General features: G+C 42.2%; 1 protein-coding gene across 1 annotated transcript in view; it reads right to left on the bottom strand.

Moving 5' to 3' along the window:
- The window catches only part of LOC139370873 (contactin-2-like), a 75,008-nt gene extending 55,315 nt beyond the window's left edge, over positions 1 to 19,693 (bottom strand). The window contains exon 1 of the mRNA XM_071110723.1: positions 19,605 to 19,693. The gene's annotated coding sequence lies outside the window, so the exon portion shown is untranslated. The remainder of the gene's footprint in view (positions 1 to 19,604) is intronic.
- Positions 19,694 to 20,619: the final 926 nt, after the last annotated feature.

The raw sequence follows: 20,619 nt of genomic DNA, 5'->3' as shown, positions 1-20,619 counted from the left end.
ACATGTAACGTTAGCTAGGGAGCCAGCCAGCTAACTTTAGCTAGCTATCTAACAGTACACTTTAGCTTGAAATGAAACCACTTTCTGTCAAAATTAGAAATGTGTAATATCTGAACATGTAGCTAGCTAGACTATCTTACCTGTATACATCATCATGCATGATGAAAGTGTCTCCCTGTCACAGATGGCATTCCACAATTGCCCTTAGTTTGAAGATGTATTCCGGAGACAGGTGTTTTCTCAATTTCTTTAGTTATCATACTCTAATTCCATGGATTTCAAAACTAGATCCTCCAGAAAGTGGAGAGCAACACTTGTGCAGCTTCACTACCCGATACATTTTTTTTAAAGCAGGGTTTGACAGGATTACCAACACAGACTGACCAGCTCAAATAGACAGAAGCCTTCTAAATGGCAGACCAATCCTCTCTCGGCATGTCCAGCCCACTCATTATCTCAGCTAATCATGGCTAGTGGGAAGTTTGCTGACTTTGTGGCTTAACGAACAAGGCTCATAATTGAACAATTGTATTATTATTTACAGATGTCATACAAGTTTGTTCACATGTTCCAGAAGGTATTTCTGCCCAAAAAAATGCATTTTGATATACATGTTGAAATGGCTCTCCTTTGAAGTCGTGACTTGCGACATACGCCTAGTTTCTTGAAACGGGTCACATATTCAATATCGGTAAGTTAGACTAAATATTATCACTTCACAAACTGGTGAGTTATAACCTTCAATCTGGCTAACAACACAAAACAAATTTTAAGGCTAGAGAAATTTATCGAAAAATATTATGAAAACAAGCAACACATTTTGGAGAGTAAAACAGGGGAACCAATCCCGAAAAGAAAATGTTACTCTTTGACAGACACAGACAATTTAGTATTTTAGATGGTAAAAGATGGAAACCGATCTCTTAAAGGAGTTGAAGGCAAACCTTGAGATGAGTGGCGAAAAAGCTGCGACATTGGAGAAAGATGCAAACAAGCTGGAAGGGAAAGTTATTAAGATTGAAACCGATATTAATGAACTTAACATTTTCACACGTACCAACACACAGGTGTGATCATTGTACAGTTGTCCCTGTAGCGTACGATCAAACAGGTGTGATTAGAATGCTTATTTAGAATGTCCAGTTTCGGTATGACGCAACAATCAGCATTTGAGCTGGCCACACTGGGTAGGCTACATTTGTCTTAGCGCTAACTGAGGAAAGATTGACATAACACAAGCGATCACATTTTAAAAACTCTAGGCTGAAAGAAACTACAATATGAATTAGCTAATTGCAATTACTATTTAGAATTAATCTCATCCCGGGTGAGCTCACCAGTGATGAAAATAATTGACTAATACACTTTCTAGAAATCAAAAGTAATCCGACGATGGGTACTTTCTGCGCGCCGGCATGTTTGTTTTTTCACAGAAACCAAAGATAAGAGGAGACAAGATGAGTTTGGTCTGTTTTATAGTCTGCATGTTGAAGGGGTTGTGTCGTTCACATCCCGGAAGTTCTCAAAAAATGAGTGTACCCTTACTCACCTCATTTTTTTCTAACATCTTTGGTACGACAGACAATTACGTGAAACCCAGAATGCATTGTATGTCAACAAACATGGCTCCACACATAGCTGGAATTAGCTTAGCTCATCACAATCAGTACAAACTTCTAAAAAGTATTTTACACACATTGTGTTCATTACAATCTATGCAAGAATCGGAATACATGTTTTGTCACCAGTGCTTGAAAACATGAATAAAACAGTAAATATATAAATAATTACCACACAAAAAAAAAAATTCTGATAGTGATCTATTGATACAAGTGGCGCAGTCAATCCCATAACCTCTCACTCCCACTCTGAGCCATTCAGTGTTGTTGTTTATGTATGTAGCTAGTGAGCTAAGCTGTAGCATTAGCAATGTCTTTCAAAAGGAGAAAACACACAAATGCGGGAATTCTGGAGATTTTTTCAAATTCTGACAATGAGTGAGTATGAAAGTCAGGAATTAGATTCTGACAGTGACAGTGAGGAGCTGCCCCCCAACCTTGTAGCCATTGAGGACCCTGAATCTGAGGACCCCTTGTCCACTGACGAAGTCCCAGGTCCCTTTGAAGATGCTGTTGGTGATTGAAGCAGACCGACAGTGGATGAAGTACTTGAGTTCTGTGGTAGCTGGAAGGCCACCAGTCATTTCACCCCTCCTGGCCCTGCTGTTTGCTTTGATGAGTCCCAGTTTGGAGTGCAAAGCCCCTTGCCATTTCCATGGCAAGAGGCTTCAAGTTGTTTCTGACTATGGAGCTGGTGGGAGACATAGTAGAGGAGACCAATCACTCAGCCTTGGAGCTACAGGAGAAGAGGGAGCCAGGAGTGAGGGGGAAACTCACTAAATGGGTGACAACCACAATTAGTGAAATGTATACCTTCCTGGTGACAGTCCTTCTCATGGGGATAGTAAAGAAGAACTCCCTAAGAGAATACTGGAGCACAGATACCTATGTTTGTTCAACCAACCACCACCAATACTGCAATAAAATAGGTCAATACGTAATAGTCATCTATGTGTTTTCTTGCTGTGTTTTCATCCAGTAAAACTGTACTCCAGCATACAAAAGTGTGTACTCCAGCATGCAAAAGTGTGTACTCCAGCATACAAAAGCTGGCCTCAATCTTCAGCTCAAAAGAGCTCCAGTTCCAATTATGACATTGGCAAATACTGTTTGTGTGTGTGTGGTTTCTGAAAGTACAGAATAAAGAGGAGTTATTAGTCATTAGAATACAATATCAGGATATAGCAATCAAACAATATTACAAAGAAGTAACATAATAAACACTGCTATAAAAAGAATATATTGCATTGACAAAATCACTCATTTGAGTTATAACGGTGAGAAACAGTAACTGTTGAGCTCTACAAGGGGGCAGGGCATAACAGAGTTATGCTAAATATGTCAAATGAAAACAAACCAGTCATCTATTTTTATTTTATTTAAGCAAGTCATGTAAGAACATATTATTATTTACAATGACGGCCTACACCCTGGACGGCGCTAGGTCAATTGTGCGCCCTATGACACTTCCAATCACGGCCAGTTGTGATACAGCCTGGAGTCAAACCAGTGTCTGCAGTGAGGCCTCCAGCACTGAGATGCAGTGCCTTAGACCGCTGTGCCACTTTGGAGTCATAAGGCCAAGATAGCTTCAAAATACAACACAAGCTAATACTTCTCTGATGCAATTAGCAATGTTTTAAAGCGCTAATAGAATAATGTAGCTAGCTACTTAAGCACGATTGAATATAACACCATAAAGGTTATGAAATGAGTAACTGTTGCCTCGCGTGTCCGCGGTTATAAGGAATATACACAAATGTATTATGCTCCATACACACAGTGAGCTACAGTAGAAACGACATAACACGAAATACAGAAACTATTATAACGTAATAAGGCACTTTGTTAGAAAGGCACACATTTCCAAAGTTATTATTGGTAATAAAAACGACTGCGATGTGGGTACCAGACAGAAAATGTGAACACGTGTGTGCAGATCCTGTTCTAACGGGAGATGCGCAAATGTCTGCAGACTTGAACTGCACAAACAATTGGGAAGTGCTTGGGGAATTTTGTCCGGGTCAGAAATTCCTAATAAATAAATTGTCCGCAAAAGTAAAAAGGCCTGCTTTCATGTGAATTAATGAGGAGGCAGAATGCATCTCAATTCAAACGTTTTTTTTGAAAATTTTAACTGTTTTAACTTTAAAGTTGAAACAGCCATAAAATAAAAACAGGCAGCGTGCCTTGGTTTGAGGGCACCGCAGATTAATTGTACTGTTGCGTAACAATCACATTTTGGAACGAGTGCATTCTAACATCACGTGCATAAAAAAGTAATGCTGGGGCGACCCGTTAGATATTTGGAACTCACGTATGAAAAGGTTCAAATGGAGAACATCTTTCTGAGTGAAGCCTTACTTGACATACAGACTAGGAAAATAGATTCAAAGGGAAACATGTAGCTCTCGTAGTCGATAAACTGTATATTGATAACCAAATGTTGAGAGACACAAAGACTACTCCATGGCTATTCTAAATATTACAGTTCCCATAGAGGAGTCAAATAATGGAACACACAATACTAGACATGGTAGGGATTGTAATAAAAAATATATATAGAAAAGCAATAAAATACATTCTAGATAGGGAATGTTGGAAAATAATTGGTTTTACACTTTCCAATTATAGTATTTCATAAATTGAAAAGACCGCATTAGAAGAAAGGATAATAGGCTAAATAATATATCTTAAAATTTAAGGAACTGGAACACAAAAGTACTCAATCAACATGGTAGAGATAAACACAGAGGACATAGAAGGCACAGTATGTGGGTATGTGCGCATGTTTTGTGATGGAAGGTGGGGTGTTCGTTTTTGTGTTTGGAAAAGTGTGGAGTTAAGTGAAAAAGGATATGGGTTGAAAATCCCAGAGCCCATGTGTGTTTGTGAGTAGGGATTATGAGAAAGAGCTTTCAATTTTGTGCAGATATGGGATATACATTTTAAAATAAGTTATTAGTATTTATTTATTTACTGTCCTATCATGATGGAACGGTCAACAACCCTATACCCTAGACACGCACCTGAGAGACCCATACACTAAAGAGAAGTCCTTATCTGTTTTATGGGCCTACTGTACGTAGCCTATACGCAGCCAAATCAGAAAGATGAATGTGGTCAGAGACCTACTAAAGCAGCACCTCCCCCTCAATATTCTGAGACTGCCTGGCAGGGTTGGTCCTACAAAGCCAAAGCCCCCTAAAGGGAGAGCATAATATACAAGGAAATTCTCAAAGCTGTTAATGAGAACCTTGACGACCTTGTACCTAGCTGGTGGGGATTCTGGTGGGGTGCCCCCACCCAGGCAGTGGCAGTGCTGGCAACACTAGCTGCAGTAACCCATGAGGAGGGGGTCACACTCATACATTCAGAGAGGGGGCATTTTATTTTGGCCCTGGTGGCACAAAATCAAAGGTCTGACTGCACAGAGATGCTTGGGAATAAGGTCACAACGGGCAACCTGTTTTTTAACCTCTCTGGGATAGGGTCTAGCTTCCTGAATTTCCCACTGACTGACGTGCCCAAAGTAAACTGCCTGTTACTCAGGCCCATAAGCCAGGAAATGCATATAATTGGTAGCATTGATAGAAAACACTTTGAAGTTTCTAAAAACGTTAAAACAATGTCTGGGACTATAAGAGAATTTATATGGCAGGCACAAATCCGATGAAAAACCAACCAGATTTATTTTGTTGAGGTCCCAGGCTCTTCCAATGGAAAGCTATGTAATTCCGGCTCCCAGATTTAAATTCCTATGGCTTCCAGTAGATGTCAACAGTCTTTATTCAAGGTTTCAGGCTTGCTTTTTGAAAAACAAGCAAGAATTTGGAGTTTTGGTGAAGAGAGCACTGGAACAATATCAGTCTTCGGCTTGTGGTGAAGACGGCATGCACTTACTAATTTTACTTTCCTATTGAACATACTACTTTCCGTATGAGATATTATAGTTTATTTACATTTTAGGGTACTGTGAGGATTTAATAGAAACATTGTTTGTGTCACGATCGTCCTCCTCTTCATCTGAAGAGGAGAGGCGAGATGGATCGGAAGACCAAAATGCGGCGTGGTAAGTGTCCATGGTAAATCTTTAATAAAGAAAATACTGACACTGCATACAAAACAATAAACAAATGACGACCGTGAAGCTAACACAATAGACCTGTGCTGACACAAGCCACTGACATAGACAATCACCCACAAACAAACAGTGCAACCCAGGCTACCTAAGTATGATTCTCAATCAGAGACAACTAATGACACCTGCCTCTGATTGAGAACCATACTAGGCCGAAAACATAGAAATGCCCCAAAACATAGAAAAACAAACATAGACTGCCCACCCAACTCACGCCCTGACCATACTAAATAAATACAAAACAACGGAAATAAAGGTCAGAACTTGACAGTTTGACTTGTTTGGACGAAGTTTAGCGGTAGCTTTTTAGACTCCTTTGTCTGCAAGTTGAACGAGTGGATTACTGAAATCGATGGCGCCAACTAAACAGACTTTTTGGGATATAAAGAAGGATTTTATCTAACAAAACAACCATTCATGTTGTAACTGGGACCCTTGGGATTGCAAACAGAGGAAGATTTTCAAAAGTAAGTGATTTATTTAATCGCTATTTGTGATTTTTGTGAAGCCTGTGCTGGTTGAAAAATATTTTGATGTGGGGCACCGTCTTCAGACAATCGCATGGTATGCTTTCGCTGTAAAGCCTATTGTAATCAGGCAACTCATGATATGTGATACATGAATGTTTAATATTACAATTATTTATTTGAATAGCATGCCCTCAATTACACAGGATGTTGTCAACAGGTGTTCCGTCTAGCGGGACGCCAATTAAATTACATGAGCAAAAAATATAACATTTTATTTGGTATGGCAAGCCAGACAAAATTGTAAGGGCCTATTTAAATAATGAATATGATTGGAGGGCAGAAATGATTATATAGTAAATCATTAGACCTCTCACTAAAGGCATCAGTCATACAAAAGTTACACTTAAATCCAAACTGGTTCTCTAGCAAATTAGTAAGAATGTCTCACCCCATGGCCCTTTTCCCTTTATTCAGATTACAACTGCTCAATGTCGGTTATTTTAAATTAAATCATCTCCAAATTATCGTTAAGCCATAGAAAGTTGGTTGGGGAACCTCGTTGCGGGCCCCGGACTGGGGACCCTCGTTGCGGGCCCCGGATTGGAAACCCTTGTTGCGGGCCCCGGACTGGAGACCTTCGCTGCGGGCCCCGGACTGGAGACCTTTGCTGGAGGCTCCGGACTGGAGACCGTCTCTGGAGGCTTCGTGCCATTGATCATCACTGGAGGCTTCTTGCCATGGATCATCACTGGAGGCTTCGTGCCGTGGATCATCACTAGAGGCTTCTTGCCATGGATCATCACTGGAGGCTTTGTGCCATGGATCATCACTGGATGCTTCGTGCCATGGATCATCACTGGAGGCTTCTTGCCATGGATCATCACTGGAGGCTTCTTGCCATGGATCATCACTGGAGGCTTGGGACCCTTGTTGCAATGTTCTTTGAAGGGAGTAGTACACAGCGTTGTACGAGATCTTGCATGAGATATTCTCACATGGAATAGCTTTCATTTCACAGAACAAGAATAGACTGACGAGTTTCAGAAGAAAGTGCTTTGTTTCTGGCCATTTTGAGCCTGTAATCGAAACCACATATGCTGATGCTGATACTCAACTAGTCTAAAGAAGACCAGTTTTATTGCTTCTCATAATCAGAACAACAGTTTTCAGCTGTGCTAACATAATTGCAAAAGGGTTTTCTAATGATTAATTAGCCTTTTAAAATTATAAACTTGGATTAGCTAACATAATGTGCCATTGGAACACAGGAGTGATGGTTGCTGATAATGGGCCTCTGTACACCTATGTAGATATTCCATAAAGAAATCTGCCGTTTCCAGCTGCAATAGTCATTTACAACATTAACAATGTCTACACTGTATTTCTCATCAATTTTATGTTATTTTAATGGACAAAAAATGTGCTTTTCTTTCAAAAACAAGGACATTTGTAAGTGATGCCAAACTTTTGAACGGTAGTACGTATCTTCGTACGTACGTACGTACGTACGTACGTGTGTATACAGTTGAAGTCTGAAGTTTACATATAATAAAATCACTTCAGTTAGTCAGTGTGCAACAGATGAAATATACATTCATGGGTAACAAAACATACCAGAATTCTCCGCAACACAAGAAAAACTTGTTTTTCAACTACTCCACAAATTTCTTGTTAACAAACTATAGTTTTGGCAAGTCGGTTATGGCATCTACTTCGTGCATGACACAATAAATGTTTCCAACAATTGTTTACACATGGATTATTTCACTTACAATTCACTGTATCAATATTCCAGTGGGTCTGAAGTTTACATACACTAGGTTTATTGTGCCTATAAACAGCTTGGAAAATTTCACAAAATTATGTCATGGCTTTAGAAGCTTCTGATAGGCTAATTGACATCATTTGAGTAATTTGGAGGTGTACCTGTGGATGTATTTCAATGCCTACCTTCAGACTCAGTGCCTCTTTGCTTGACATCATGGGAAAATCAAAATAAATCAGCCAAGACCTCAGAAAAAAAAATTGTAGACCACAAGTCTGGTTCATCCTTGGGAGCAATTTCCAAACACCTGAAAGTACCACGTTCATCTGTACAAATAATAGAATGCAAGTATTAACACCATGGGGCCACGCAGCCGTCATACCGCTCAGGAGGAGACGCGTTCCGTCTCCTAGAGATGAACTTACTTTGGTGCGAAAAGTGCAAATCAATCCCAGAACAACAGCAGAGGACGTTGTGAAGATGCTGGAGGAAACAGGTACAAAAGTAACTATATCGACATAACCTGAAAAGTCGCTCAGCAAGGAAGAAGCCACTGCTCCAAAACCACCATAGAAAAGCCAGACTATGGTTGGCAACTGCACATGGGGACAAAGATCATACTTTTTGGAGAAATGTCCTCTAGTCTGATGAAACAAATGGCCATAATTACCATTGTTACGTTTGGAGGAAAAAGGGGGAGGTTTGCAAGCTGAAGAACACCATCCCAACCGTGAAGCACGGGGGTGGCAGCATCATGTTGTGGGGGTGCTTTGCTGCAGGAGGGACTGGTGCACTTCACAAAATAGATGGCTCGTGAGGCAGGAAAATAATGTGGATACATTGAAGCAACATCCCAAGACATCAGTCATGAAGTTAAAGCTTGGTTGCAAATGGGTCTTCCAAATGGACTATGACCCCAACCATACTTCCAAAGTTGTGGCTTAAGGACAACAAAGTCAAGGTATTAGACTGGTCATCACAAAGCCCTGACCTCAATCCTATAGAAGACTTGTGGGCAGAACTGAAGAAGCGTGTGCGAGCGAGAAGGCCTACAATCCTGACTCAGTTACACCAGCTCTGTCAGGATGAATGGGCCAAAATTCACCCAATTTATTGTGGTAAGCTTGTGGAAGGCCACCCGAAATGTTTGACCCAAGTTAAACAATTTAAAGGCAATGCTACCAAATATTAATTGAGTGTTTGTAAACTTCTGACCCACTTGGAATGTGATGAAAGAAATAAAAGCTGAAATAAATGATTCTCTCTACTATTATTCTGACATTTCCCATTCTTAAAATAAAGTGATGATCCTAACTGACCTAAGACAGGGACTTTTTTACTAGGATTAAATGTCAGGAATTGTGAAAAACTGAGTTTAAATGTATTTGGCTAAGGTGTATGTAAACTTCCTATTTTAACTGTAAATTTAAATATATATACAGTGAGGCAAAAAAGTATTTAGTCAGCCACCAATTGTTTTTTAGCCTTTGCAAACTTTGTGTGCTTGTGTGACCTTTCCCCACAGAGGGGTAGGGGGGGGGGATTGGTTGGTTATGAAATGTGTAAATGAAAAAGAGAACAGGATTTCTAACGAGTATTGAAGGATATGTGGTGGGAGTGTTATTTAATGTTTCATATATCTGTATCATGGTAAATACATAAGGCCAGCTACCAATAACGCAATAAACATATATATATATATATATATATATATATATATATATATACACACACACACACAGTGGGGCAAAGAAGTATTTAGTCAGCCACCAATTGTGCAAGTTCTCCCACTTAAAAAGATGAGAGAGGCCTGTAATTTTCATCATAGGTACACTTCAACTATGACAGACAACATTTGAAAAAAAATCCAGAAAATCACATTGTAGGATTTTTTATGAATTTATTTGCAAATTATGCTGGAAAAGAAGTATTTGGTCAATAACAAAAGTTTATCTCAATACTTTGTTATATACCCTTTGTTGGCAATGACAGAGGTCAAACGTTTTCTGTAAGTCTTCACAAGGTTGCTGGTATTTTGGCCTATTCCTCCATGCAGATCTCCTCTAGAGCAGTGATGTTTTGGGGCTGTTACTGGGCAACACGGACTTTCAACTCCCTCCAAAGATTTTATATGGGGCTGACATCTGGAGACTGGCTAGGCCACTCCAGGACCTTGAAATGCTTCTTACGAAGCCACTCCTTCGTTGCCGGGCGGTGTGTTTGGGATCATTGTCATACTGAAAGACCCAGCCACGTTTCATCTTCAATGCCCTTGCTGATGGAAGGAGGTTTTCACTCAACATCTCACGATACACCCCATTCATTCTTTCCTTTAGTCGTCCTGGTCCCTTTGCAGAAAACAGCCCCAAAGCATGATGTTTCCACCCCCATGCTTCACAGTAGGTATGGTGTTCTTTGGATGCAACTCAGCATTCTTTGTCCTCCAAACATGACGATTTGAGTTTTTACCAAAAAGTTATATTTTGGTTTCAACTGACCATATGCCATTCTCCCAATCTTCTTCTGGATCATCCAAATGCTCTCTAGCAAACTTCAGACGGGCCTGGACATGTACTGGCTTAAGCAGGGGGACACGTCTGGCACTGCAGGATTTGAGTCCCTGGCGGCGTAGTGTGTTACTGATGGTAGGCTTTGTTACTTTGGTCCCAGCTCTCTGCAGGTCATTCACTAGGTCCCCCCGTGTGGTTCTGGGATTTTTGCTCACCGTTCTTGTGATCATTTTGACCCCACGGGGTGAGATCTTGCGTGGAGCCCCAGATCGAGGGAGATTATCAGTGGTCTTGTATGTCTTCCATTTCCTAATAATTGCTCCCACAGTTGATTTCTTCAAACCAAGCTGCTTACCTATTGCAGATTCAGTCTTCCCAGCCTGGTGCAGGTCTACAATTTTGTTTTTGGTGTCCTTTGACAGCTCTTTGGTCTTGGCCATAGTGGAGTTTGGAGTAAGCACTGCCTACCCTGCCTACCCTGACTGCACGTCACTTTAAGATGTGTTGCACGTGTCTTGGCCGAGCTAGAACGTTTTTCATAAGTGCTGTATTTAATACTGTAGGAAAATATGTCTGTGTGGTGGGCATAGTGTTGGAGAAAGTGTTGTGTGGATCAACCTTGAAATAATTTGAGATTCCCTATTGCTACCTCCGTCATCTCGGACGGAGGTAGCAACTAGCTACTGTAACTAACAATCACTTCCCAAATGAGATGGAGTTATATCAGGCAGTAGGCAGTTTTCCATCTGCAGCGACAGAGCCCAGTGTTCTATAGGGCCTCTCAGCTCTAACAGACACACATGAGAGCTGCAGCTTTGAGATACAGTAAATGAGGTCTGATTGAAGTGAGCTGATGCTAAGTGCTTTGTTACGGCTATCAGAAGCACAGGCTGGCTGAGTTAGAAGAAGAGATCATTCAGAAGAACAGCTCATGCCTCAGCAAGGAGGAAGAAAGGCAGGCAAAGATTTAAACATCCATGTTCAGGGTGGAAGACTAACAGGCTTAGGGAAGAGAGGGAGAATGTACTGAAGGACATGAGAAGGTGTGAAAGAGAGCGGAAGAATATGAGTCCTCAAAAATGATCTGCAAACAAATAGCTGCAGGCAATGTTTTGGATGGCTGATTGATTAGCAGGCACTCAAAATACAAATCTGGCCTGCAATTGTCAGTCATACAAAACCTCCGCAAATTATAATGACCATAGATCATATTCACAATGCACAATCGTTTCAGGGACATTTCTTCTCATCTAGGGAAATCTTACTTACTTTACATTTTCATAGTTCTGGTGCCAAGGCCCCCAAACCCCAAATCAGCACAATGTCCTTTAGAAATAAGTACATCATCTTATTTCTGCCCAATAACTGAAAACGCATTAGCTGTATCCATTATTCAAATGATTTTCCTTGGTTTTAGGGAAACCCCAGTTGGATTCCGTAAGGCAAAATCTGTGTCAAATGAAATGAGAAATATAATTTCTAAATGCTACTCGCTCCCCCAAAAATGCTTTCAGAGGTGCAGCCTAACTTTGGTGATGTAGCAGAGGGCCTCTCTGAACCTATCTGAAACAGTTAAAGTTTAATGAGGCTGTGTGTCGAGCCTACTGCCATTGACCTTCCCTTCACAGGTAAGCTCACTGAGAGCACAGCAATGATCTGGAGTAGAGTTACAGGGGAGGAGAGGAGAATAAAGGAGAGGAGAGGAGAGCTGGGCTAGCTGGGCATTATTATGTTAGTGTAGCAGTAGGAGCTGCCAGGTTGGGAACTGAGCCAACCAGTACACTGGGGTTTAGTACACCCACTCCTGTGACAGGTTTTTAATGACTATTGAGTCGGGACCTTGGTTCAACGTCTCATCTGTTGCCTGTGTGAATGAATAGCCTTGCTAAAAAAAAATTGACCGATCTGGGATAAGCTTCCCCTCACCCAATCTTCACCTTCAAACACAAAACAAACCTTAGACCAACATTTAGGGGTAACTTCCTCCTACTGTGTGTATGCAGTATGCTGCCTGTGTGAATGTGAATGGCCGCCTGGTGCAGTGTGGGTGGCTATATATATGTATTTATTTTTAAAATAAATGATTCAAGGTCAGACAGCACTGGCTCTGAGCGAGACAGTGGTGGACCATTAAGGTTGTGAGACTTCACTGACTGTACCAATGGAACTATATCTCCATGAAAGTGTCCCAGTAATAAGGCCCTCGCATTGTTTATGCAAGTGTTGTGTGGATGTACCGGTGAATGATATTTGCTCTCTCTATCTAAAGTATCTCTGTTTGTGTGTTTGTCCTCTCTTCCACTCTCTTTGAGTCACGCTCTTTCTCTGTCTCTCACTCTCACTCGCTCTCTCTAGGCCTATGCCTTGTTCTTTCTAACTATGTCTCTCACTCTCTTTCCCGCTTTCCCTTAAATGTTCTTCTCCTTGTAAACACCCAGCGCTCTGTCCTGCCATGGCTCGGTGTTAGTTTTCTAGCGCTGCCCTGACATTACCAATGTAGTAGTTAGCTACGCTGCCCTAACATTATCAGTGTAATAGCTGGCTAGCTGTGCGTGGACATGGCATTAGCAGTCTGCATCATGTTCTCCTATAGCGCTTCAGTGACTTTTAATTTGCACTTCTGCTGCTGCTGGGCTTCTATCTGCTGCCCTGACAGTCCCAGTACTCCCACACCCCTCCAGCCAACCAGTCCGCACTCAGACAGACACACACATTGGAAAGCATGCGCACATTCGTGAAGCAGATCACACAAACACACACACACACAAACACATATTTATGGTGTCAGAAAAAAGAACACATACATTGCTCTTCCTTTCACACATTTCAAACCCATTTTATCATGTGTGGTTAAAGGCACACACATACACACAGCTCTCTGTCTCCCACTCAGCTATCCATTTGCAGAGTGCTTTAGGTGGCTAATTCATAGGGACGTGTGTGAACTCCCCAGCAGTGTGAGACCAGATCAGAGCTCAGTCAGACGGAGGTCACATCTAATCACCCGGGGTCATAACTCTCAGCCCTTATCTACTGCACTGAGCTAGAAAGAACAAGTGTCACAGTCTCAACAGTCTCACCCCTCCAACTATTAGTCACGCACGTTATCACAAAGACCACGATAGTTTCATGAAAAAGGAGTGTGTGTGTGTGTGTGTGTGTGTGTGTGTGTGTGTGTGTGTGTGTGTGTGTGAAATCAGAACCATTGAAATCATTCATCTCTGCAGGAGAGATAAGATGACCGGGAGGGATGGCGTGTAGTCAGGATAGAACATTCTCACCAAACTACTGTCCCCTACTGGGGGTTGGGAGTTCAGATGAGGAATTTTACAAGTGAGGCCACAGCAGAGAAAGAAAAGAGACAGAGCAAGAAAGAGAGTTAGGACGACAGACAGACTGAGCTAGAGACAGTCAGAGACAGGGAGAGTTTTTACTACTTAGAAAATGCGCTGTATGTTTTCATTGGATAAGAAGTATCTCCGTTTGATAACATGTTCTCCCATTCCATGCCTTCTGAACACGACCCAGCCAAACACTACGACGTCATCGCTCTAGACAGAGACTAGAAGGTCTGGGCACAGATGGTCCAGTGGAATCATCTTGAGCAGGGGTATTCAACTCTTACTCTATGAGGTCCGGAGCCTGCTGGGTTTCTCTTTTACCTGGTAATTAATTGTACCCACCTTGTGTCCCAGGTCTAAATTAGTCCCTGATTAGAGGGGAACGATGAAAAAACGCTGTGGAATTGGCTTCGGTGTGCAGAGTTGAGTTTGAGGGGTCTAGAGGGACTATCAAAGAGGAACTTACAGATCATCCCCAAATCCTTCAAAACATTGCTGTGAACACCCCCATAAAGAGTTAGTTGGTCTAGTCCACAATTTCCAGGACAGTTACAACAGTCATTGTATAATTCAGACGCTAAAGGGGACCATTGTACCATGCAGCCAAAACAGTCTGTCTGGTATCACAGGATACTGTGGAAGTACTACTGTAGCCCAATAGTTCTATATCTGAGAGGGTTCCATACAGAGCAAAGCATTCCACCAACATTCTATCTGCCAGTCTGAGACAAAGAATTCCTCTCACTTCCATTGGATGTTGATTTAAGATTCTGAGATGTTCTGACAGCTGCACAAGTCACTGGTTGGTGGCATGAGTCACTGAGTAAAACATGCACACAAACAGTACAAGTCAAAAGTTTCGACACACCTACTCCTTCTTGGGTTCTTTATTTTTACTAATTTCTACATTGTAGAATAACACTACGAAATGATACATGGATTAATGTAGTATTTCCTTGATGACAGCTGTGCACACTCTTGGCATTCTCTCGACCTGTTTCATTAGGTTGTCACCTGGAATGTACTTCAATTCAAATAAAAAAAAAAAAAATCAAATTTTATTGGTCACATACACATGGCTAGCAGCTGTTATTGCAAGTGTAGCAAAATGCTTGTAATTCTAGTTCCGACAGTGCAGAAATACCTAACAAGTAATATCTAACAATTCCACAACAAAAACCTTATACACACATATCTAAGTAAAGGAACAGAATAAGAATGTATAAATGAGCAATGTCAGAGCGGAGAAGATGTAAAATATTGCATAAAATACAGTATATACATATGAGATGAGTAATGCAAGATATGTAAACATTGTTAAAGTGGCATTTTTAAAGTGACTAGTCTTCCATTTATTAAAGTGGCCTATAATTTCATATTTTATTACATTTTCATTTTAACCTTTATTTAACTATCTATAGGCAGCAGCCTCTCTGTGCTAGTGATGGCTGTTTAACTATGGCCTTGAGATAGAAGCTGTTTTTCAATCTCTCGGTTCCAGCTTTGATGCACCTGTACTGACCTCGCCTTCTGGATGATAGCGGGGTGAACAGGGAGTGGCTCGGGTGGTTGGTGTCCTGGATTGATCTTTTTGGCCTTCCTGTGACATCGGGTGCTGTAGGTGTCCTGGAGGGCAGGTAGTTTGCTTCCGGTGATGCGTTGTGCAGACCGCACCACCCTCTGGAGAGCCCTGCGGTTGTGGGCGGTGCAGTTGCCATGCCAGGCGGTGATACAGCACAACAGGATGCTCTCAATTGTGCATCTGTAAAAGTTTGTGAGGGTTTTAGGTGACAAGCCAAATTTCTTCAGCCTCCTGAGGTTGAAGAGGCGCTGTTGCGCCTTCTTCGCCACACTGTCTGTGTGGTTGGACCATTTCAGTTTGTCAGTGATATGTACGCCGAGGAACTTTCCACCTTCTCCACCGCTGTCCCATTGAGTGAGAGGTTATTTTCCTGACACCACCCTCCGAGAATCCTCACCTTCTCCCTGTAGGCTATCTCGTAATCGTTGGTAATCAAGCCTACTACTGTTGTGTCATCTGCAAACTTGATGATTGAGTTGGAGGTGTGTGTGGCCATGCAGTCATGGGTGAACAGGGAGTACAGGAGGGGGCTGAGCACGCACCCTTGTGGGGCCCCAGTGTTGAGGACCAACGGGGTGGAGATGTTGTTTGATGATGAAGTCCAGGACCCAATTGTACAGGGCGGGGTCGAGACCCAGGGCCTCAAGCTTAATGATAAGCTTGGAGGGTACTATGGTGTTGAATGCTGAGCAGTATTCAATCAATCAATCAAATGTATTTATTAAGCCATTTTTACATCAGCCGATGTCAAAGGGCTATACAGAAACACAGCCTAAAACCCCAAACAGCAAGTAATGCATATGTAGAAGCACGGTGGCTAGGAAAAACTCTCTGGAAAGGCAGGAACCTAGGAAGAAACCTAGAGAGGAACCAGGCTCTGAGGTGTGGCCAGTTCTCTTCTGGCTTTGCCGGGTGGAGATTATAACAGTACATGGCCAAGATGTTCAAATGTTCATAGATGACCAGCAGGGTCAAATAATAATAACAATTGCAGTGGTTGTAAAGGGTGCAACAGGTCAGCACCTCAGGAGTAAATGTCAGTTGATTTTTCATAGCCGAGCATTCAGAGTTAAAGACAGCAGGTGTTATCAATGTAGTCAATGAACAGCATTCTTACATAAGTTTTCCTCTTGTCCAGAGGGGATAGGTCAGTGTGCAGTGAGATGGCGATTGCATCGTCTGTGGACCTATTGGGGCAGTAAGCAAATTGAATTGGATCTAGGGTGACAGGTAAGGTTGAGGTGATATGATCCTTGACTAGTCTCTCAAAACACTTCATGATGACAGAAGGCCAAGTCAAGAATTTTGAAAGTTTCTTCAAGTGCAGTCGCAAAAGCCATCCAGCGCTATGATGAAACTGACTCACATGAAGACCGCCAAAGGAAATGAAGACCCAGAGTTACCTCCGCTGCAGAGGATAAGTGCATTAGAGTTGCCTGCCTCAGAAATTACAGCCCAAATAAATGCTTCACAGAGTTCAACAGACACATCTCAACATCAACTGTTCAAAGGAGACTGCATGAATCAGGCCTTCAAATTGATCAAATTGCTGCAAAGAAACCACTACTAAAGGACAACAATAAGAAGAGACTTGCTTGGGCCAAGAAAGACAAGCAATGGACATTAGACTGGTGGAAATCTGTCCTTTGGTCTGATGAGTCCAAATTTTAGATTTTTGGTTCAAATCGGCGTGTTTTTGTGAGATGCAAAGTAGGTGAACGGATGATCTCAGCATGTGTGGTTCTCACCGAGAAGCATGGAGGAGGAGGTGTGATGGTGTGTGGGTGCATTGCTGGTGACACTGTCAGTGATCTATTTAGAAATTAAGGCACACTTAACAAGTATGGCAACCACAACATTCTGCAGCGATGCGCCATCCCATCTGGTTTGCGCTTAGTGGAACTATAATTTATTTTGACCCAAAACACCTCCAAGCTGTGTAAGGGTTATTTGACAAAGAACAAGTGTGATGATTTCTGCATCAGATGACCTGGCCTCCACAATCACACAATCTCAACACAATTGAGATGGTTTGGGATGAGTTGGACCGCAGAGTGAAGGAAAAGCAGTCAACAAGTGCTCAGCATATGTGGGAACTGCTTCAAGACTGTTGGAAAAGCATTCCAGGTGAAACTGGTTGAGAGAATGCCAAGAGTGTGCAAAGCTGTCATCAAGGCAAAGGTTGGCTACGTTGAAGAATCTCAAATATAAAATATATTTGGATTTGTTTGAAAATGTTTGGTTACTGCATAATTCCATGTGTTATTTCATAGTTTTGATGTCTTCACTATTATTCTACAATGTAGAAAATAGTACAAACTTTTGACTGGTAATGTATGTGCATGCCCAAACACACACACACACACACACACACACACACACACACACACACACACACACACACACACACACACACACACACACACACACACACACACACACTGAGGGAGGATTGACCCCTGTGGTCTGCCCCTCGTTATAGGGAGCAGAAGGAGTCTTTTGAGCTGGCGGTGGGTCACTGAGACACACAGACACAGGCAACGGGGGAAAGACAGACACTCCAGCCAAAGGAATATCCAGGGAGGGTTAACCTTGTCAAGTTCAAAGTGAGAGGAACCCCAACATATCATCAGCAAAATAAGAAGAAAGGGAATGTGCACAGCGGCTGGCCACACAGTGTGGGCCACTCCCAGGCCTCACCCTGATCGTTATTCAGGTGGTAGTGATAAACATAAGGTGACCTTGCTGGCTTTCACATGGGAGACGGACCCTGCTGCTACAGCAACTCAGAGAAAAACACTAGAGAGGTCCTCGAGGCTAAGTAGTATATTCACTCTGTAGCTAACATCTTAACTGGAGGATAACCAGGGGCATTCTCCTCGCCACAATGCAACACTTTCACAGGTGTACAATGCCTAGATTATGGTTATTCTGAGTGACGGAGAGAGACCCATCTCTACCATCTCTATCCCTCTATCCTTGCCTCTCAGCCTTCCCAGTTTCTGCACTCATCAACGCTACAGTGTTGCCTTGCCAAATAGACCAGAGCCAAAAAGCAAAAGCAAAAACATACACATTCACCCTCCACTCTCCACGTTTGTGTTTCTATTTCATCAATTCACAGTACTATTCATGTTATTAAAACTCACTTTAGAGGCGTTCTGTTGATGGTATGGAGACGTTTTGTGCACTGACTGTGCTGTCCCTAAAGATAAATAGAAAGCTGAATAGGCTTTTATATAAAAAGGGTCATTTTAACATACACAATGAACTGTCTGGAGTGGTGCTTTAACATCTGGGAGAAAGACAGCGAGATATGCGTACCTTCTGAATGCTGTATGTTCTTCACCATTATATTAGTCATTTGATATGTATCAATAAATTGCAAGTGCCCTTTCCTACTCTTGCTCAGCAGACCTTTAAAGGTAAACATCACTGTCAGAATGTAATTTATGCTTGAGTGCGTTCATATTAATGTGTGTGTGTGTGTGTGTGTACCCACGCACGCACGCGCAAGACATTGTGCGCGTTATACCAGCCTGCCAGCACACAACGCCAGCCATACGCACCTGCCCGCGAAACGTGCTCATCAGCGGCGCATGATGATGGTAGGGCTGACGGTATAGCGCCCCGGGAGCAGCCGTGGGGTTTCTTTGCCCCTGTACCACTAAACTGGGCTGCATATCTATCACTTTAGGTGTAACAGACCCGAAACACAACCTACCGTTTTACTTTTTAGCAATCAGGGGTCTGTCAATGGAGCATGAACCATCCCACTGGACATACACTGGTTGAATTAAATTACGTTGTACCAACGTGGAATATCCATTGAATTGACGTCTTTGCCCGATGGGATGCCCCTGTTTGATCCTGCAAACTATTGGAATAATCCATAATGTGTCCCAAAACCAGATGAAACATTTAGCCCCTCATGCCAAATGGTGTATAAGTGCGTATCTCTATCCCATGCACAGTTGCGTCTAATGAAATGAAAACGGAAAATGGGAACCCTTTCATAACAGTCGAACCCCAACAACTGCTCTAGCAACATCATGCTTTTTGAAACCCTTAACGATAGGTAATGACAACCTTTAAACTGCACAAATCTTTACAGGTCAGAAAACAGAAATCTTATCTGATAGTGCGACAAGGAAATGCAAATGCGTGTTTACCTACCTCAATTAGCGGAGGAGAGTGGGTGTTTTTCTTTCTGTCTCTGGCGGAGAGATGCTGAGATATGTGTTGACTCCCGGCAGAAGGGATGCGTAGACAGCTGATCATGCGCAAGAGACACACTGATGCTGCCCGTTCAGAACGCCCTGTAATAAAGGAGACCACACAGAAAATAGAAGCGTCTCAAGCCTCATCTGACAGATCTTTGTTGCCCCTCCCACCCTCTCTCTTCTTTTGTCGTTGCTCACTCGTTTTTCCTGTCTCCCCCTTCTGCACTAAGCAATTTAGTCAAGCTGCAGCCGCTGTCCTGTTAGGATGATCTGTCTCTCGAAAAGCAGCCGCTTTTCTTTCGCTGCTTGTACTCCCTGCCCACCGTCCTCCTCCTCCTCTCTCGCCTTCTGTTCTCTTCTCCTCCTTTAAAATGAAACGAAGAAAAACAAAACAGCAGCAGCCTGTGCATCTCACTCGCCTTTGTTGCCTGCCTCTCCTACACAGTCAACCTGGACACAGAGTTAGACATAACATGGAACATCTAAATCTGTCTCTCTCTATTTAGTATGATATCATGTTTCATATGGTAAGCATTAATTTGTGGATGTCCATCATCCATTTTGTATGATATGTTAAGAATTGTATGATATGTTACAAATTGCAAGTCATGCAATATGCTACAAATGTTCAATACATAAGATATGTTAAAAATTCCAATTTGTTGTGGCTAATGTTAGCTAGGCTAGCGGTTCTGTGCTTCGCAATTGACTCAAGCTGCAGCTCCTGTTATGGTTAGGAGTTAGGTTAAAGGGTTAGGGGAAGGGTTAGCTAACATGCGAAGTAGTTGCAAAGTAGCTAAAAAGTAGAAAGTAGTTGCAAAGTTGATAAAATGCTAAAGTTGTCCTTGATGAGTTTCAAACACGCAATCTTTGGGTACATGATGTTCTCGCTATATATGCCCACCCATCCACCCCGACCAACTACCCTCCTTTCGTTTTTGCTTTAAGAAACCTTCTGTGTTACGTAA

The sequence above is a fragment of the Oncorhynchus clarkii genome, chromosome 17, assembly GCF_045791955.1.
Source record: "Oncorhynchus clarkii lewisi isolate Uvic-CL-2024 chromosome 17, UVic_Ocla_1.0, whole genome shotgun sequence".
Lineage (NCBI taxonomy): Eukaryota > Metazoa > Chordata > Actinopteri > Salmoniformes > Salmonidae > Oncorhynchus > Oncorhynchus clarkii.
This window is presented reverse-complemented; position numbering and strand designations above follow the sequence as displayed.